Consider the following 21,689-nt stretch of genomic DNA (forward strand, 5'->3'; position numbering starts at 1 on the left):
CTAATGAAAACAGCTCATAAACTGATAATGGCTTCATTGTCTTGAACATCCATTCTGAAGAAGTTTTAGGAAGGAATTTTGAAACTTGAAATTCTCTCTCTCGGGAATAATTTTTGAAAGACTAGGACTTGAAAAATAATTTTTTGCAAGTGGGACATAATTTTCGATTCTGGAGACCTTACCTGATCCAATTCACAAAACTTTTAATCCAAGATTGGATTGATTCAAGGGGAGGAACAGATCTGAACTCAACAAGCGTGCAACGGATTCAAGATAGATCAGTGCAATATTATGACATTTTTACCTCGCGCGAGTCGCATACGTCTCAATCAAAGTCAAATAGCATCTTTGGATGAAATTTGCAGACTACAAAACTTGGCAAACTCTACAGCAATTAGATAGCGCAATACGCCTCTTGTTTCTTTTGGTTTATTTTTTACTTTTTAATTCTTTCATTATACTTCTTTATCCCTTTCTTCATCCGAACCGCCCATTGTGAAAGATGCATTGCTTCTTGTTTAGAGGTGAGATGAAGGCAACAAAGTACAACATACAAAAACCTTCGAAACAAAGGGAAGTAAAGAAAGTAAGTATAACCGAGGCAGGGCGAAATAAAATAAAAAAATAATAAAACCTTTTCTTTTCTCGCTTTTCTTTTTCCCTGAGCAATGAATCTCTTCGAAATGAACTTAAGGTTTAAGGGAAAAATTCCACACCACGATCAGTGTTTCCCGAAGTGGGCAATAACGCCTCCCAGGGGCGGTAGAAGCTTAGGGTTTTAGTATAGTATCCCATGGGTTGATTTGAGTTGAAGGGATGGGGGTGCGATGAGAAGAAAAAAATTTTGAAGGGGCGATGGAACAAAAAAAGTTTGGGAAACTATGATCTAGACTAGGCATCTTCACCCCGTTGCTCGCAGAGTTCTCGATGCTCGGGTTCGATTTCGTGCTCGCGAGCACTTGATCAACGTTCCAATTAAACACCTTGGAGAAATTGTATTCAAGGATTGAAAATCGCCTTCATTTCATGCATTCGTATGCTAAACTTGCCGTAAGGGTGATCTTCTTTTGATGATGGGTACAGGCAGTGGTCGCGACTGGGAAAAAGTTGTAGACCCCTGATCTTGACACTCAAACTTTAGACATAGTTATGTCAGAAGCCATCAATTCGGCATTGTTTTAACCCACTTTCGACTAACGTTGCATTGGTGCAATGCTTTGTTTTAAAAAAAAAATGTCAATAAATTTTCATATAAATTTTAGTTTTTTAATGAAATTTTTTGGAAATTTTCATTCAGTGCAATATAGTACTGCCTAAAATTTGTTTAAAAAGAAATTTTTTATGACTTTTCAAAAATGAAATTTTTGGAAATTTCACCGACTTTCTCGATCTGAAATTTTTTTTTCGTGTGAACATGAACAGAAATAAATTTTTTAAAAATAGAAAAAAAAAAGTTTTTTAAATTTTTTTTGGCACATGGTATACGAGGTTTCTTGAAATCATATAATTACGAAGTATTTTAATTAAATTAAGTTAATTAATTTATATTAATTAAAAAATTAGTAAATTGGAAATTGACACTTAATTACAAAGAAAACCCATGCTAAATTAATGTCCAATGTTCTTAAATTTTTCATATATGTTATTTAAGTAACCAGTTAATCATATATGAAAAAATCGTGCAATTTCATTGTCGATTTAAACACTTAAAATTGGGAATAAAAGCCTCGCTTATTTTTTATTTATTTTTTCGAATGCATGATCTAATTGAGACCTAGACCTGTTATATCGGGACGATAGTCATTCGTAGCATTATTTATAAGATTGGCCTAAGAATCATTTAACTTCAATTATTCCAAGAAAGCACCGGCCAGGGCTGGACAAAAATCTATTGCCCGACATGCTCCAGCCATGTGAAAATTCCGTAAGGGCATGTATTTTTTCAGAACACATGCCGACGAGGGCACATAAAAAAAAAAAAAGTTTTTTTTTAATTTTTTCATCAATGATGATGAAAACGTTTCTACACACATGCGTGGAACTCCACAGAAATGCTTTCTTTTGAAGCCATGATGCAAATGTCAAGTCAACCTATTTTGATATATTTTTGGTTTTCAATATTTAAGCAGGCCGGGGGGGTGTGGTCATGGACCTTCATATACTGCAACTGGACTCATAGGGTGGAATCTTTGGCGGATCCCTATTCCAGAATATTTTATGGAGGAAGGTTTTCTATAACATTTCTCGGATTCTGCCTCTTTAGTAAATTTAACTTTCTGTAAAAATAATAGAGATTCGTCTTAGGCTGGGATAGCACTATAAAAGATCATTAACAAAACTTGAAGGGGGAAAAAACTCCAATAAGTCTATAAATTATTTTCGCTCGAATGCAACCGATGCGCTCATTGGTTGCATTTTTCAATAGAGCTTTTATCAAACTTTTATAATGTAATTTTCCAATTTTTGAAGTCCTACTTAAAAAGTTAACTTTTCCAATGTGAAACTTTTCCTCTCGATATGTAACAATAATCCCCGAACTAAGATTTTCTTCTTAGTCCTCAGAGTATCGTTATATCGAGGTTTCACTGCGGTTACAAATGCATGAAAAGAGAAAAATATTAATTTTCATTCATTAATTTTTCATATGAAAATACTTTTTTTTTCACTGCTGTATTTGAGTTGATCCCTTTGATCGGAGTAGAATTCCCAGCATTGCTGGCACACGCCGTTAGCAGATAAATTCAGTTAAAAACACATAAAAAAATCAATTCTTGATCGTTTAAGAAGTATTTAAAATGCCACCACGAAGTTCTCGCCAAGAAAGCCACAAACAATAGAAAAGAAAAGGAAAAAAAATCGGCAGCCAAAGAGTTAAGCCAACCGTAAGAAATTCGAGATGCTCTAGTGGAGAGAGAAAGAACAATAAAAATGCTTAATTGCCAGTTAGCTTGAGCCCTCGACTAATTACAGAAATGAAAGCTGATGTAATTAAGTTAAACATCATAGGTAGCGGGGAGAGAAAACAATAAAAATAATGGACGAGAACAGAGAAAATAAAATTGTTCCTTGGATTGTTATCGTCACCTTGGCTAGTTATAATACCACCTAGTTATAAATACTAGGCAGCCCTTCGAATATATACCGAAAATAACAATTATTCTACACGCATGACGGGCTCTCGGAAAATAACAATAAAATTCAATAAATATAACAAAAGGTGAAAGATACGTCCATCTCTTCATTTAACAATTTCGAACATTCCCACAACAATAAGTAATACTAGAGCCCGAATTTATGTGTAGGGACGGAACAACAATCTGAAGATCGGGTCGAAAGGGAACAGACAATAATATCCTCAAGGAAACACAACAATGCTATAGATTGTCTATTGTTCGTCAAAAGTACAATAGACAACAATAAACGTTAACTAGTACAATTAATTTAGGAAGCAAATGATGAGAAAGGAGAGATTTTTTGTTTTTGTAATGAAAGACCTATAACACAATCTTCATTATCCCAACAAAGATGGAAATCTCCATGAAGCAACAATGGACCCGAACAATAATTAAGCACCTGGGGTTGTTGGAATGTTAAGAAAAATCGAAGATTTCTTACAATGCTTGAAAAATCCTAGGCACTTGGTCACCATGCAGACCAGAAAATCGGTGTTGGCCCTTAAAATTTTTTACATGGGATTTCTTAATTGGAGCCTAAGGCAGGCCTTGACAAATCGGGAAAATATTTAGTCACCAGCAAAATTTCATAGGAGGAAAGCATTCCCCCGCCCCCAACGAAATAGATCCGAAGTAGTATATTCTTTGACTTCTACGGGGCCCCTTTCTCTGCTAGCAGACAGGCTAACATAATTTCAGAAAACTTTGTGCACCTGAGACAGTTCTATTCACTGACACAGTTAGTTCTGAGACACACCTAATTCAGTTGTCAAACTTGAAAAAAAAATTATTCGCGAATCTCAATTTTTTTATTCGCCATGATGAATTCACGCCTGCGATTAGTTCAGCCCTAGTCTAGGGCAGGGAATGAGAAATCCTAGGCGCCAAGTCATCGTGGTGACTAAAAAAAATCGGTATTGGTGCCTAAAAGATTTCTATATGCACACAATAGACTCTCGATAATCAGGCCGTGTGCTAGTCCGGCCCGTCCAGAGTAATCCGGAGTTTTTTAGACGGGTTTCCTTCAAGTATAGAAGAGAAAAAATGTCACTGCATATCTCTGTGCGCAGAAGTTTATATTATTCAAATGGCGAAAAAACACATCTTATTACTTAAGAAATCTAGCCAACGTCTTTTTTTTCAGATTTGTCAACCCCTGGTCTAACATGAATTTTTCGGATTCAGTTGCAGTGTGTCTTTCAACATAAGAAAAGGGTCAAGGAGTCTCTCGAAAGTCGAAAAACTCAATTTTAGACAGTTTTACAAATCGAAAATATCTAATGATTGGTTCCTACTCCTAGGAAATTTCGTTTTGTGCCTAGTATATATTTTTTTAATTTCTGAATCATAAATTTGAGTTTCAAAATTATAATTCTTTTGAGATTTAGCTTCCCAAATAAAATTCAATATATGCACAGTGAAGCCACCTCCCATTTGAATATTTTTTCCGTCCCAAAATTTATTCCATTAAGGCCGATTTTTACAGGAACGAATGGGTGTCTTCTTAATTGAAAACGTTTGATCGTATTTCGACATTATAAAGGTGTAATCAATATATTCTGAATCCGTGCTTGACACAAACACCAGGTGGACTAGAAAATCGGTATTGGCACCAAAATTTTTCTGATTTTCGAATCTCATTCAAAAAAAATTATTTTAGGCTATTTTCCAGGAGAAAAAAAATTATTCTTGGTTCTGAGGACATTTCACTAGTGCCTAAACATTTGTTTTGATTTTTCAAGTCAAGATTTCGAAGCCGTACATAATAAAGTTTCAATTAATATATTCTGAAGGGCTAGCGATGGCTTTAGGCATAAATCTAGGCCAGGGTTTGGCAAATCGAAATAAAATTAAAAGCCAAGCATTTTTTTCCAACAAAATCGGAGAAAAAAGTATTTTTTTTTTATTGCGCAGGACTCAGGGACCCCTTTTCCTTGCTAGCAGATAACTTCCGATAATTTTGTGCTTTCCTAAGGATTTCATTCAATTATTATAAATGAAAAAAAATTATATTTATGAAAAAGCTAATGGTTACATTCAAGCAAATGCACAACCGATAAACTTATTGGTTGCATTTGCCAAGAATATATAGAAAAAATTTATAAAAGAGTTTTTACAAAACTTTTAAAGTATAATACCGGCCCTTTTAGAAAGGTTCCAGATTATAACCTTTATATCTATTACAAATATTTTTGGAATAAGGAATTGATTACTCGGGCAGCATTGATTTTGACAAAATACAAAACTACTGTGAAGGACAATTTTTTTCTGAAGTGTGTGTGTGTGTAATTTTCCCTATATGGGAACTTGACATGGCCAGGGATTGAAAAATCACAAAAAAATCTAAACACTAGATAAATTGTCTATAAGGTTTTCGCGGCCATCATTTGATAAAAATTGTTTTTTCGGGTTCGAAGACCGTCGTCCGTTTGAGTTTGTTCTCAACGTTTCCCCAACACTAGTGGTTGGCATCATCAGGAGAATTGATAAACTGGATCAAAGTCAAGTTTTCCGGAGTCTCAGGTTGTATTTATGCACATAAGTGGCTTGAACTACACTATTGTTTTGCGATTGGTCAGTTGATTCTATGGCTGGCAGCGTATTGTAAACAGTTGTTATGCTGGTAGAACCTGATTGGCCGAGAGATGTGGAGTTATCTGATTGGCTGTTGTCATCATTCTGTTGCTGGACCTTGAAGGGGAAGGTTCTTGTTCTTCTGAGAGCTGGTGTCCAGGATCTGCTCAATTTCAAAGTTTCTTCTCTTCTATTATAGCTGTTTTTGTGCTTGTATATTTCAATAGCCTCTCTGTAGATTCGTGGGAAGAAGTGGTCAACATTAGCTATTACCTGTGTTTTGCTGAACTGTACACTGTGGTTGTCGTAAAGCGCATGCTCTGCCACCGCCGACTTTTCTGTTTGGCCCATTCTGCAGCATCGTTCGTGCTCTTTTATTCTCGTGGCCACAGATCTTTTTGTGGTTCCAATATATACCTGACCACAGGTGCACGGTATTCGGTAGATCCCCGGTGTTGATAGAGGGTCACGGTGGTCTTTTGGTGATCGCAGCATTTCACATATTTTTCTGGTTGGTTTGAAAATGGTCTTTATACGATGTTTTTTCATGACCTTGCTGATTCTTGCCGTCACTCCGGGGATAAAAGGCAGCACAGCTTTTCCAATTGATTGTGACTGCTCATTTTCCGTTGGTGATTCCTTGATGGAGCGTAAGGCTTTCTTGATGTCGTCTTTCGTGTACCCATTAGAGCGGAAAACTGATTTTAAGTGCTCAATCTCTTTACCTAGATCTTTTCCTTCACATAGTCTTCTTGCCCTCTCGATCAAGGTTTTCAGTACGCCTCGTTTTTGGTGAGGATGATGATTGGAGAGCTTATGCACATATCTGTTGGTGTGAGTAGGCTTACGATAAATGTTGTGGCCTAAACGTTGACCTTGACGGCTGACTAGAACGTCCAAGAACGGGATCTGACCTTCTTTCTCTATTTCCATAGTGAACTTGATGTTCGGATGGATTCCGTTGAGATGGTCCAAGAATCGGTGTAAATTTTCTTCACCATGCCCCCAAACAACGAATGTATCGTCAACGTAGCGGAGCCAAATTGTTGGTTTGAGAGGCGCTGTTGTTACTGCCTGCTCCTCGAATTTTTCCATAAAGAAGTTGGCAACTACCGGGCTCAAGGGGCTTCCCATAGCTACTCCATCCGTCTGTTCATAGATGACGTTGTTCCAGGTGAAATAGGTTGTAGTAAGGCAAAGCTGGAAAAGGCCTACTATATCTTTTTGGAATATTTCATCGAGTAGTGCTAAGACGTCTTTCAGTGGCACCTTGGTGAACAATGATACGATGTCGAAGCTCACCAGTATATCATCAGGTTGCAAGTTGATATTTCTTATTTTTTCGACGAAGTGACCAGAATCTTTCACAAATGTGCTTGTTTTTCCTATGTGTGGCTGCAAGATGGTGGTTAACACCTTGGCTAGATTGTAGGTGGGAGATCCAATGGAACTCACAATCGGCCGCAACGGAACCAGTTCTTTATGTATTTTCGGCAAACCATAAATGCGAGGAGAAAGTGCTTCTGTTCTGCAGATACCTTTTTTCTCATTCTCAGGTAAAGACGAGGATTTTACCAAACTGTTCATCTTCCTCAGGATCTTTTGTGTTGGGTCTTTTTTGAGCACTCTATACGTTGATGGATCCAAGAGTTCTGTCATTTTACGGCCGTATTCTTCTGTCTTCATTATTACCGTTGCATTTCCCTTGTCTGCTGACAGAATGAGAATATCTTTATCGGAGTTGAGGCTCCTAATCGCTCGTAGTTCAGCTGCTTTTAGATTTTTCCGGGGTGGCTTGGCTCTTGTCAGAATTCTGGATGTTTCTACTCGTATTTCTTCTGCTTGCTCTTCTGGCATGTTTCTCATGGCTGCTTCAACATTTGCGATGATTTCTTCAGTGGGAATTTCACGTGGGGTGATGGCAAAATTTCCTCCCTTGGCGAGCACTGATACTTCGTTTTCTGTAAGCACTCGATCTGTCAAGTTCACCACAGTCTTTTTCATGTCCATGGGTGGATGCTCAAACCGGCATTGGTTGATCTTATGAAACTTCACTTTTTGACACCGCAACACAGAACGTCAAAAAGTGAAGTTTCATAAGATCAACCAATGCCGGTTTGAGCATCCACCCATGGACATGAAAAAGACTGTGGTGAACTTGACAGATCGAGTGCTTACAGAAAACGAAGTATCAGTGCTCGCCAAGGGAGGAAATTTTGCCATCACCCCACGTGAAATTCCCACTGAAGAAATCATCGCAAATGTTGAAGCAGCCATGAGAAACATGCCAGAAGAGCAAGCAGAAGAAATACGAGTAGAAACATCCAGAATTCTGACAAGAGCCAAGCCACCCCGGAAAAATCTAAAAGCAGCTGAACTACGAGCGATTAGGAGCCTCAACTCCGATAAAGATATTCTCATTCTGTCAGCAGACAAGGGAAATGCAACGGTAATAATGAAGACAGAAGAATACGGCCGTAAAATGACAGAACTCTTGGATCCATCAACGTATAGAGTGCTCAAAAAAGACCCAACACAAAAGATCCTGAGGAAGATGAACAGTTTGGTAAAATCCTCGTCTTTACCTGAGAATGAGAAAAAAGGTATCTGCAGAACAGAAGCACTTTCTCCTCGCATTTATGGTTTGCCGAAAATACATAAAGAACTGGTTCCGTTGCGGCCGATTGTGAGTTCCATTGGATCTCCCACCTACAATCTAGCCAAGGTGTTAACCACCATCTTGCAGCCACACATAGGAAAAACAAGCACATTTGTGAAAGATTCTGGTCACTTCGTCGAAAAAATAAGAAATATCAACTTGCAACCTGATGATATACTGGTGAGCTTCGACATCGTATCATTGTTCACCAAGGTGCCACTGAAAGACGTCTTAGCACTACTCGATGAAATATTCCAAAAAGATATAGTAGGCCTTTTCCAGCTTTGCCTTACTACAACCTATTTCACCTGGAACAACGTCATCTATGAACAGACGGATGGAGTAGCTATGGGAAGCCCCTTGAGCCCGGTAGTTGCCAACTTCTTTATGGAAAAATTCGAGGAGCAGGCAGTAACAACAGCGCCTCTCAAACCAACAATTTGGCTCCGCTACGTTGACGATACATTCGTTGTTTGGGGGCATGGTGAAGAAAATTTACACCGATTCTTGGACCATCTCAACGGAATCCATCCGAACATCAAGTTCACTATGGAAATAGAGAAAGAAGGTCAGATCCCGTTCTTGGACGTTCTAGTCAGCCGTCAAGGTCAACGTTTAGGCCACAACATTTATCGTAAGCCTACTCACACCAACAGATATGTGCATAAGCTCTCCAATCATCATCCTCACCAAAAACGAGGCGTACTGAAAACCTTGATCGAGAGGGCAAGAAGACTATGTGAAGGAAAAGATCTAGGTAAAGAGATTGAGCACTTAAAATCAGTTTTCCGCTCTAATGGGTACACGAAAGACGACATCAAGAAAGCCTTACGCTCCATCAAGGAATCACCAACGGAAAATGAGCAGTCACAATCAATTGGAAAAGCTGTGCTGCCTTTTATCCCCGGAGTGACGGCAAGAATCAGCAAGGTCATGAAAAAACATCGTATAAAGACCATTTTCAAACCAACCAGAAAAATATGTGAAATGCTGCGATCACCAAAAGACCACCGTGACCCTCTATCAACACCGGGGATCTACCGAATACCGTGCACCTGTGGTCAGGTATATATTGGAACCACAAAAAGATCTGTGGCCACGAGAATAAAAGAGCACGAACGATGCTGCAGAATGGGCCAAACAGAAAAGTCGGCGGTGGCAGAGCATGCGCTTTACGACAACCACAGTGTACAGTTCAGCAAAACACAGGTAATAGCTAATGTTGACCACTTCTTCCCACGAATCTACAGAGAGGCTATTGAAATATACAAGCACAAAAACAGCTATAATAGAAGAGAAGAAACTTTGAAATTGAGCAGATCCTGGACACCAGCTCTCAGAAGAACAAGAACCTTCCCCTTCAAGGTCCAGCAACAGAATGATGACAACAGCCAATCAGATAACTCCACATCTCTCGGCCAATCAGGTTCTACCAGCATAACAACTGTTTACAATACGCTGCCAGCCATAGAATCAACTGACCAATCGCAAAACAATAGTGTAGTTCAAGCCACTTATGTGCATAAATACAACCTGAGACTCCGGAAAACTTGACTTTGATCCAGTTTATCAATTCTCCTGATGATGCCAACCACTAGTGTTGGGGAAACGTTGAGAACAAACTCAAACGGACGACGGTCTTCGAACCCGAAAAAACAATTTTTATCACTAGATAAATTGTTTAGGAGACAAAAATTGCCCCTCCCCCAGAAAAAACAAGCCCGAAGTTTTTTTTTCAACTTTTCCAGGACATAACCAATTGGTTCTTCTTTGGGGGGGGGGGGGGGGGGTGTTGACATAGCCAACCTCCTTCCAAGTTGATAGATACACTGATATGAAAGACTAAATTAATTCAAATTTTAAAGGACTTAAAATTTGTAAATAATCTAACTTAGCAACCACATATAGAAAAATTCACGCCCCAATCCCAATTTTTTAGTCACCGTGGCATCCAGCCGCCTGAGATTTGTCAATCCCTGAATTGGTTCACCTCTATTGGAAGGAACAACGGGTGGTTACCATAAAGAGACACCATTGTATTTTCCACACAAATGACTCAACCAAAAACCAATATAAATATCAATGCTTTTTTTCCCTCAACCACATAATCAGGCTATTGCGTCTTCCACATCCCTCTTTATTTATTTATTTATCAGTATCAGAGTTTTGCAGTAAGTTGTTACAAGGCAATGATGTAACACTCAGAGCTGAAATAAAATAAAATAAAAGCAAAAATAATGATAATAATATCGATAATAATGGAAACCAGTTTTTTTGCGTACGCGTTTCCGCTCTGCGCGACACACCGCGCCTTTTCTTGCACTCTTGTGTAATTAACATTTACGAATTTGCCTTTTTATTATAATGGTGTTGCGGGAGAAAGGAAAAAAAAAAGAAGAGAATAAAACCTGAAAAATACACAGCAGCTAATAATGAATAACTATTACAAATTAAAGGAATAACACCGACGGAGTTTTTTTTTTGCCAATTGGGTTGTAAGTGCGGTGACAGCTGTAATTAGTTAAGATTAATTAATAATTCAGGTTCTCAGACACAAGAGAGAAAAAGAATGATTTTTAATTTTTGCTCATGAATTCTTAAACATGTGGAAGTTGATTAACTTTTGAAATTGAATTCAATATATTTTGAGCGAAGGTTCATGAATCGGCTAATGGACAACTATAGATACATAATGCGTTGTTTCCATGTCATCTATTTTTATAAATCTATACTGAATTATTAGAAACTATGAATAAATATAAAAATTGTACAAAAATGAATGTGAAAAAATATTAATAGGTTTTCCGTCAAAACTGTAATATTTGTTGAAAAAAATAAAACGATGAAATTTTTTTCATTTATTATTATGGTTTCAGATCGAACGGCTATTGTCGGGTATTAAGGAAGGAAACTGTAATGAGATGGGCAAAGTTGTTTGCGTACAGCGATGTGATTCTAATGATTTGGCGTTTATTCATGTCAGTTGTTAGAAAATTTGGACTTTAGAGCACTCGCTGCAAAAATTCGAACTGATGGACAGACGCGAAGAAAGAGATCGAAGAATGAAAATATCTCCACAGATCACCTAGAAGCGGTTCCAGAGACTTCGCCTGCACAGGTATAACTGAGTAGTGTGGATGTACCGAACCGTTCGGTTATACCTGTGCAGGTATAACAAAACGTGTGTAGGGGCCTTTATGAGCATTTTGGCTAGCTTTTCATAAATTTTTGAAATCGATATAGAAATAGTTAAAAATATTATCCACCACCAAAACAAAAGTTTGAGTTTTTCAATTCAGTGGTGATAATTCTCTAAAATTTAGCCGAGAATCATTTGATTTTCATGTATTGTTGGAGTGACAGTGATTTTTTTTTTCTTTGAAAAGATAATTGACCCGAGAGAAGGGAACTAATTCTTACTTCTATAATCTTGGGTCCAAATCTCTACGACTAAGGGGATATGATCGGAAGGAACCTAGGGAAAGAGTGTCCAACTTCCAAGTTTTTCTGCGCCGCATTGGAAGAAAAACTGTTTTGGGCCACATTCCGAAGCTCGAAATTTACCCGAAACTATTAGAATATTGATATCAGTCTAAATATGTTGTTGGACTATCTTAATAGCTCATGTTCACCGCATAGGGTTCCGCGGGTCGGACAACCCTGTCCTACGAATATCCATTCAAGAATAGTAATACTGTATTTATCATTCATTAATTTATATTAATGTATCAGAATAGCGATCATAGCGATAAGATGAATCTATTCTATTCCGAGGCATAGATTAATATAGAAATTACTTACATTTACGACACCCTTAGGAGTACCAAATACAGTGAAACCTCGCTACAATGATACTCGATATAACGATAAATCAATCTACAAAGATATTTTTTCAAATCTTGTTTGGAATTTCCTATAGTCTAATGTCAAACTCTTCCGACACAACGATATATTTTACTACGATAAATCATTCTATGGCGATATTTTTTAGCAGATTTTTGAAACCGCTATAACGATATTTTTCAATATTTCACTCAAAATCATTTTGAATTTAATTTTAACTTCGTCACTTGTTTTCTTTCTTTTGAAGGCGTTTAATAACATAGGTATTTGCACAAAAGGATCACTGAAAGCTAAAGGAAGTTATTGGTGTCACTACTTTCTGTGTAAGACACAAAAGTACTATACGGTAAACTTCTTTACAGGGGCAATGCATCTATATATATATGTAAACAAGTTTATTATTAAAATCCACTTATATAAATATATATAAGTGGATTTTAATAATAAACTTGTTTACAATTTACAATAACATTTAAATTTTTTTTGCGGTGAGCAAATGCATAAAAGCACAGTTTCTGGTGGTATTAACAATCAATGCCGATGTATAAAAAAATGACAACAATAGCATGAATTTCCAATCACTAAGCTAGACAAGAGGCATTTCGTCCAAATAATCGGAAAAAAAAAATATGAATATTTGTCGGCAATATATATATACCAACAAACTCAATAGTTCCAGTTCGGTAGCACATTATAATACCGATTCTATTGCACATACAATACTTATTATTGCATGTAACATCGCATCTACTTTACAAATCACTCAAAAGATAATGAAATAAAATCGTTATTCAGGGGTTCATTATAACACACCATAAACACGGCCATCTAGAATATCATTCTCAGCTTGCGTGCCGTGTTCGTGTGTGTGTAAGAGAAAACTTCTCAAGACGTTGTTCTTTTTCACTTTTTTTTTAGGATACCACGGACATACTATATAACACGTAATAATAATACATGAAAAAATAATGAAAAAAAAAAAATTACATCTGAAACCTCGTGCTCAGTATTTTTCCTTCTCATTTCTTGGGGTCTTAGAAGAAATATAAAAAAAGAAAAACTTTTTCACTGTAAGTGCACGTATTTGGGATTATATTACGAAGCATTCAGCTGTGTCCTGTTATAAATGGCACTGCCAATCTTGTTAGACGGGGAGTTCTTCTTGAAAAGGTTGGCAAAAAAGTAAAAAAGAAAAGTTTCTTCATTTTTTTTTCCCTTAAGAAATCATCATTTGCCCCCCTTTGCAGCCATTTTTTTTTTTTGCCTTCTCCTGTATGTTTGTATGGCATATAAGCAAAGATCATCTTCTCTCTCACCGAATATCTTTTCTTAAAATGTTATTTATTTGTGATTAAATAGTTTCTAAGATTACCTTTTCTTATTTTTTCTTCTTCTTAAAAAGTAATATATATCATACATATGTTTTTTTTTCCCATGCCTAGCGATATCTGATATGGACAATGTAGAAAATTATTATCAAAGAAGAGAACATTAGGAAGTCGAGAATCGAATGGAAGAAAGCGTGCAAAAAGGAGGAAGGACTGAAATGCCAGGATGTGATTGATTACATTACATAAATATATATACTAAATAACAAAACGAGTAACAAAAATGTATTAACAGAATTCCCCCCCCCCGTTCGTTGTAATGTAACAAACAGTAATAAGATTCGAGAAAGAAGAGTTCGATTCTATTATAGTTAGTTCGTTATAGCGTTAGATAACGATATTGATTTAATTTCTAATGTAATTACAATTGCTGTTACAAGATGGGAGAATGTATTTCGTATGTATTTGTATCTAAAAATCCTTAACCAGGGTCTTTTTTTTAGGGATTTTTTAGTGGCATTACGAATGAATTAAACACCGTTCATTATGTGTAAGAACTACAAGAGAACAACGATTCAACGATCTTCTTAACATAACTTGCACACAAATATAGGGGAAAAAATTCCATAAATGGGTTTAAAATAACTTTTTTTCAGAACTTGGTGGGACCCCTTTCAGTGTAGACAGATATATTAATTCTGAAATATTTTGTTGCCTTCCGACTTTAATTCAGTGATCACGCGCAGAAAATTTCAGGCAATAACACAAATTTTTTAGTCACAATGATGACCTGGTGGCTGGATTTCGTCCAGCCCTGTGATATCACAGTTTGTTTCCAGTCCCTATGTGAGAATTTGTGATCTGTCATCCATGATTCAATGATTTCCTCTCTCGACTCTACATGATTCGTTGGGGATTTGATTATTACTATATTTGCTTTTTTTTAAACAGAATGCTCATAGATTCTTCATTTCATACGTTTCGTGGAAAAAAATGAGGCTTGACAAATAAATCTCAGTCAGCAGGTCACCATGGTGACTAAAAATTCGGTAGTGGTGCCTAAACTTTCTATTTCTGATTGATAAACTAGAGCAGTGGTTTTCAACCTGGGACCATATGCCCCCCCCCCTTGTGGTCCTGGGCTATTCTAAGGCAGACACGGAAACTACAAGAGTTGTTTAAAAATAAAACTTTCAAGCGAAATATAGTGAGGAAAAGAATGCGGCTGATTTCAGAAGCTTCTAAAGCTGTCAATAAAACCGGTGCCCAAGTGGGCATGTTCCGGAGCCTCATATCCATAGGGGCCATACATGAGATCTGTAAGTATGTAAATATGTGTAAGTTGTTTTTCCAGCTGAGTATTGGGCCCCAGAATATATTACATTGCCCGAGGACCCATGTTGTTGAGACGGCATATATATGTATCTCAAATTTTTCAAAAAGACACTTTTTTGGAGTTTTCAGGGACTATATTTGCCTTAAAACTGTGACTTTTGACGAACTAAAAGATTTATGAGCCATTTGGTATTTCGATGACTAATTTTTCCCATGGGCGAGATGGGCATTTGTTGAGGTTTCTGGTAATTTTCCTGCGCCTAAATTTAAATATATATACTGTATTAGCTCACTAAAAAAACATCTTTTCGGCCGTATTTTGAGAAATAACAATAAGTGATTTGAGGTGTGGGGGACTTCTGCATCTTAATAGTTGAAAAAAAAAAACCATTCACTTCTTGGGATGGATCAGAACTATAGGGAAAAACCTGGGAGCGCAAGAGCTGTTAAATAGGATAAAGAGAACCAAACATTTTTTCACCTTATTCATGAATCCCTTTTATGATTTTTAATAAGCATCTCTTAAAATAAAACTTGGATCCTGCAAAGATGACGAACAACCAAGTTCGATTGTAAGTAGGGTGGCTAGAAGAGATACCTGAGAAACCGGGGACAAATCCCGGAATTCCTGATTGAAAAACCAAATCTGAACATTTTAGAAAAACTTTTTTTTTGGGGGGGGGGTGGATATTATAGTATAAAATTGCAAACTTGCAATGTGCTACGAAAATATTATCGTGCTGCTTCTACACAAAGGTGCCAAAATTAGTGAACGGCAGGAATAGGGCTATGAACGTCGGACGTGCAGCATATACCGTGAAGGCCGGGATTTTTTTTATTGCATTTAAAACTTTCAATTAGTTGCACAAACAGAAGTCCATCCTTTTCACCATAATTTTTCTAATTTCGACATATTTCGTAAACTGGCATTTCCGCATATTTTTTTTTGAGATTTCTACTTTCTTCGCAAATGTTAGTGGTCTCTATTGGCTCCACAGAGAACGAAAATAAAATAAAGTAACTAAATGCAGGTACTGAAAACAGCTTAGACCCGAGGTCCTCAACCTTTTTCCAGTCACGAGCACTGCCTGCACCCATCATCAAAAGAAGAGCAACCCCTTACGGCAAGTTTTACATATGAATGCATGAAAAGGCGATGATTTCAATCGTTGAATGTAATCGCTTCAGTGTTTAATTCGAACATTGATCAAGTGCTCGCGAGCAACGGGTTGAAGATGCCTGGCTTAAACACTTCAAGCCGCTAAGTCTAGGTTCTTTTATGTTTTAATTGGTAATATATTTGTTATAATTTTCAAATGTGTCTCACCCTATAAAAATACTATGTATATAGGGTTAATATACATTTACAGTTGTCGTGTGAATCATAATATTAGATTAAGTGGAAAAACGTTTATATTCTATTAAGCACACACACAGGGAACCTTAATATTATCTTTATGGAAGAAATTTTGGTTACAGAGGATTTTATCCGTTATCCAATCCAGCGGGACGGACTGTATTTGAAAATGATTCAATTTCATTCGATCTTTGATTGCGCAAGGAAAAACCGGGACAAGTGCCCCTAATGCCTTTTTCGGGACAGTGAATTTAATAGCGAGAAACCGGGACTTCTGGCCACCCCAAGTATAATACAAGCCTAAGCATTATCTTTGGCAGATTTTAGGATCAATAAGACTTTCGTTATAACACTGAAGAAAACATTTTTCGAGTCATGTAATGACAATCATCAACCACGACAATATTTGAAATTTAATAAGAATCAACTTGTAAAAGTTAACAGACGTATAACTCTAATATCTTCGAGAACTTGGCAGTGCCTTTTAGATCCCATGTAGAAAATTCCAGATGTTCCTCATGGTAGGATTGTCCCTGATCTTTCAACGGGATGCGAACTACCCGTAGTGCCTATTCTTTTTTACATTCGTCTTAAGAATTATGTAACCAGATTACAGATTACAGCAGAGGAAAGGATCAGGAAGCTGGAAAAACGTCTGAACACAGTTATTTTCCACGGCATTATGGACACGTTCTTTCTTTATCCTTTCGGCAATAAAGAAAAAAAAAAACGTGATTTTACGCTTCAAAAATATAAATTCCTCTTGACATCATCACTTTTATTTTCCTCTTTAAAAACAATTAAGATAAAATTACATTTCCTTAACTCGCTATTTTTCCGCCTTTCAAAAAACATTTTAATTTCCTTATTATGCAGTCGACGACGCTTATTAGAATCACGGATAATGATATTGTTGTTATTATTTTATTGTTATCACTTTTGCAAAGAACGGAGCATACTAATATCATAATATGAGAAAATATTCGTTTGTAATTATCGAGAGACTTCGGATAATGTTATCTTTTTTTTTTTCTCCCCGTCGAAAGTGTTTTCTACGCATTCTGAAGCTAACAAATCAATTGTGTGGAAAAGAAAAAACAAATATGCCCCGTTTTACCAATTCCCATTCACAAAACGTCCTGTTCAATCAAACGGGATGTATGGTCACCGTACTTAACACGGGATTTTTTCGGATATAGTTATCACCATTCAGTTATTGTAATCAGAAACTTTAGCCCCGATGTGATCACATAAAGCGTCGTGGGCTGTAATTCTAGATGTTGTGAAATCTTTCATAGTCTTTCCCAAATGATCAGGAAAAATGGATTATCAACAGGAATGAGAATTTAGACAATTCAAATTCCATATAGAAACATCCTCTCCACTTGACAATACAAGATTCATCGAAAGACTGGTTATTTGTGGAGATGAAGATTACAAGGAAGAAAATTCATCACTGCCCCCACGGGGACTCGAACCCCGGTCTCTCGCTATTCTATCTGCTTCATAGCTTAGATGGTAGAGCACTCGTCCGGCAAGCGAGAGACCGGGGTTCGAGTCCCCGTGGGGGCAGTGATGAATTTTCTTCCTTGTAATCTTCATCTCCACAAATAACCAGTCTTTCGATGAATCTTGAATTCAAATTCCGTCTATAGAAGGGGTGCGTACACAAGCTTTTCAGTCCCCGTGACAGATATGTCGTATTTCTGTCTCTCGAGGGCCAGAAACGTGTGTATAAAACTTGGTCATATGACCGGTAACTTTTGCAATCAAGAATTAAGATTATTTTCATCACAAATTATGTTATAATAATTATGACTAATTACCATAGCCATATAAATATATTCATCTCACATATTTGTTAAGCATGTCTGTTTTTTGGCTAATTACATTTGTATACTTGCAGTGCCCATGATTTTTCACGATTGACAATTTTTAAGCTATTTTAGCGATAGTTGGTCCAGCTGACGAGGCTGTAATTACCTTACACGGGATTGCAATATAAAAGTTTAATAAAAGATATTTTACAAAAATTGAAAAAAAAAGACCAATAAGCCTATGGGTTACATTCGCTCGAATGTAAACTATACGCTTATTGCTTGCGTTTTTTTGTTTCATAAAGGAACTTTTATGAAACTTTTATAGTGTAATCCCAGCCTTTGATAGTTTTTCTTCTGGCTGCAATTGACAATTTTACTTGCTTTTTGCAATTTCCTTTTCGACTGTGATTGACAACTTTACTTGCCTTTGACAATGTTTATGGATGTAATTGGCAATGTCCGGTAAAGATGTCAATTTCCCGTATCTTTATGAAGGATACATGGCGATGCTAGGTATTTATCGTGTTGTGTGTACTGATACTTTTTTTACCGGAACACCGGTCGCGGGTCGGAAGGGACCCCTTGGAGGGGCCGCATTTGACCCGCGAGCCGGAGGTTACGCACTCCTGGTCTATAGTCTACCTCAGAATATGAAAGCGGTAAAGCGATGTTTTTGTTTTCATTAAAATTACCCAAAAGCATCCAATATAGACATGGCAAAAAAAAAACCTCCGAAAAAATATTTTATAAATTCTAGAAATAATATCACGGGTGTCTCCATGCGTTATTCTGAACAAATAATAATCTCGATAACAACAAAACTTATCGTCATCGGGTAACAACAATACCATGCGCAAGTCAGTCAGTCAGTCAGTCACACGAAACCCATAATAACATGTTCGTCAGTGGAGAGAGAGAAAGAAAGAGCAACGGTTATCAAATATCGGCTGTTTCAACACCAGGCAGTTTTGTCAACAACAGACCAGCACCAGGTAACGTCATAATGGAGATGAATCTTCGAAATGCCACAAACACCATCAAGAAAGAGAAAAATAATAATAGGTGTTTTTTGTTTTTGTTTTTCGTTTTCTTGTCGAACGGAGGGAGGCCAGAGCTTTTGTCATTCTGCCGTGACTTTAGCGTGCGGCCACGGCAGCCGAAACGCATCCGAAAGCCGTAAAAGCGATTCCGGCGCGAAACTCGGCCTCGATAAAGGATCGGATATCTATATGGGATCAAATTTTAGAAATTTAATTTATGAAAAATCATGGGTATAGCCCCTCTAGAATAATAAGGGTTTTAAACTTAAACATTTTAAAAATGCGTCTACTGTTAAACAGAAAATAAGTAATCATAGAAAGGAAACGTAAGATAATGGAACGTAAAGATTCGTCACCCAGGAACCCCCGACGAGGAATGTGAAGACGTGATCAGGGCCTGTTTCCTCGCGTGTGCAAACGAGCCCAGAAATCTTAACCTTTAAGAAATCTTAAAGTTTGTTCTGCATATTTACTCCCTCGTCTTGATGAATTTTGAATGTGGAACTGAATACAACCCGATGTAGAAGCAAAACAAGCAAATGTCAAAACGTATTACTTCGCCTTATTTTAAATAATGATAATGTGATCCTCACGTATTCCCAAGGGATCAGAATAATCCGTCCAGGGAATTTGTTAGTGTTACTAAACATCCGTGCCGGAACTGGGATTCGAACCCAGACCTGCAGAGTGAGAGGCTAGATCCCTAATCACTCGACTGCCAGGCGGCACTCGAATGGAATAGCAATTATTCATAATTACTTATGTAATCATCTATACACTTTCTATAAAATTGATTTTTTTCTGTAAGTGTGTGTGTTCTCTATTCAATTTTAGACCGACAAAATTTTGTATATACGTACAATTGTATACCAAACGGGACTTGAACGATAGACTACTTTAAAAGTTCGCCAATGCTAGAAAAATACCCGAAATAGGAAAGAACTGTGGGCAACAATGGTTCTTGGACCTCAACAGTGACTTTTATAATGTTTACTTTGGTTCCCTAGCAATGCGTTTCAGATTTCCTCCTTTGCAATGGTTAGTCGCTTCCTCAAATGCTGCTCCCAATATACACAGAAAAACCGGGCAGCCCCGGGTGTTATAGCTAGCTAGTACCCTATCGCTATGAAGATGGGGCAAAAAATTTCATGTTTGTCTAGAACTCGAACTTATGAGAAACGGGCCCAGACCATGATTACCATAGACTAAAGATATATACTACTATTATTACTCTATGATGATTACAGATACAGTCGTGATCATGGCCCCAAGCATCCTGGAACAGGACCCCCAGGCTGGGATCTTTTGCGGGCCCAAAGGCGGACTTTACACGAGCCCTTCTATAGTGAATTTATAGCATGAAAAATAAAAAATAATGATAATTCTCCCGGGCCCCAGGGCTAGAGCCCTGTCCGCCCCCCAGTAAGTTATATACAAAGAAAAACAACCATACTCTATTTTTTATGGGCAGCGTATTATATTTTATAATAATTATTAGTTTTTTTAGCAATAATTGCGCTTACTATGGGTGCTGTATTTTAGGGACATTTGACTACGGGCATCTCTTTTCAGCCACTTCGTTAGGCATTTTGCCTTAGTATTTGTATGTGGATCTTATCAAGTTGAAAAAAGTCATTAACAATCCTTGTACTTAACAATATAATATTTCAAAAAATATATCATAAACAATAAAATATCAATCCTTAAGTACATTTAATTTAATGTTCGAACTGTGTGTGTAACAAAAAATCATTCAATGTGTAAAATATTTTTTAATTTTAATAGAAAGAAAAATTAAATTAAATAATGTTCGTTGATTCCAAACGGTATTTACCACGCTTATACCAATATCTACTAAAATGATCCTCCACATAACAATTCCTAGAGTAATATCGAAAATTCTGTAAATGTTTAGAATCATTCAATTAAAATTGGAAAATATTTCCTTCATAATTTTTACAGCTTTGTTATAATTACAATCATTGCATTCCTTACAAAGATTTTAGCCAAAAAAAATGTTTTTAAGGAAAAAGAATAAATCATATGAACACGCATATCTCGATTTTAGTTTGTCGAAAATTTTAATTATATACGTAATTATCGAGAATGGGATTCACAGTTAACGCATAGTAATCCGGAATTGATAAAGTCGATAATTATAGAACAATAATTGCAATTTCGAACAGTTTTAAAATGCAATTTTATAGAATATCATGTTTCAATAATTATTCCAACAATCTTATTTTCGGAGAAATTCACCACTTGATAAATTAATTTACGACGATCTCAACTTTTTTATAATTTCTGAAACATAATTGCCAATTAGAAAAATTTTGACTAATCGAAACCGCGTTAATGTTAACTGATTGTTAATAACAGTATCAATTATGAGATCGATACTCACACACTGGTGGGATTCATACTTAACGCATAGTAATCCGGAATTGATGGAGCCGATAATTATAAAAGAAAATAATTGTAATCTACAATTCATTTTGAAGAGCGAGTTTATAGAATATCTTTAAAAAATAATTATTTCAAACAATCCCCTTTTTGGACA

General features: G+C 36.7%; 1 protein-coding gene across 5 annotated transcripts in view; it reads right to left on the reverse strand.

Annotated features, from left to right (window-relative positions):
- The window catches only part of LOC149081711 (uncharacterized), a 472,262-nt gene that overhangs the window by 89,805 nt on the left and 360,768 nt on the right, over positions 1-21,689 (reverse strand). The gene's annotated exons all lie outside the window — the stretch shown is intronic.

Source organism: Pholcus phalangioides, unplaced genomic scaffold (genome assembly GCF_987345545.1).
Source record: "Pholcus phalangioides strain wild (caught in Gottingen) unplaced genomic scaffold, Ppha-v1.0 ptg000009l_1, whole genome shotgun sequence".
Taxonomy (NCBI): Eukaryota; Metazoa; Arthropoda; class Arachnida; order Araneae; family Pholcidae; genus Pholcus; species Pholcus phalangioides.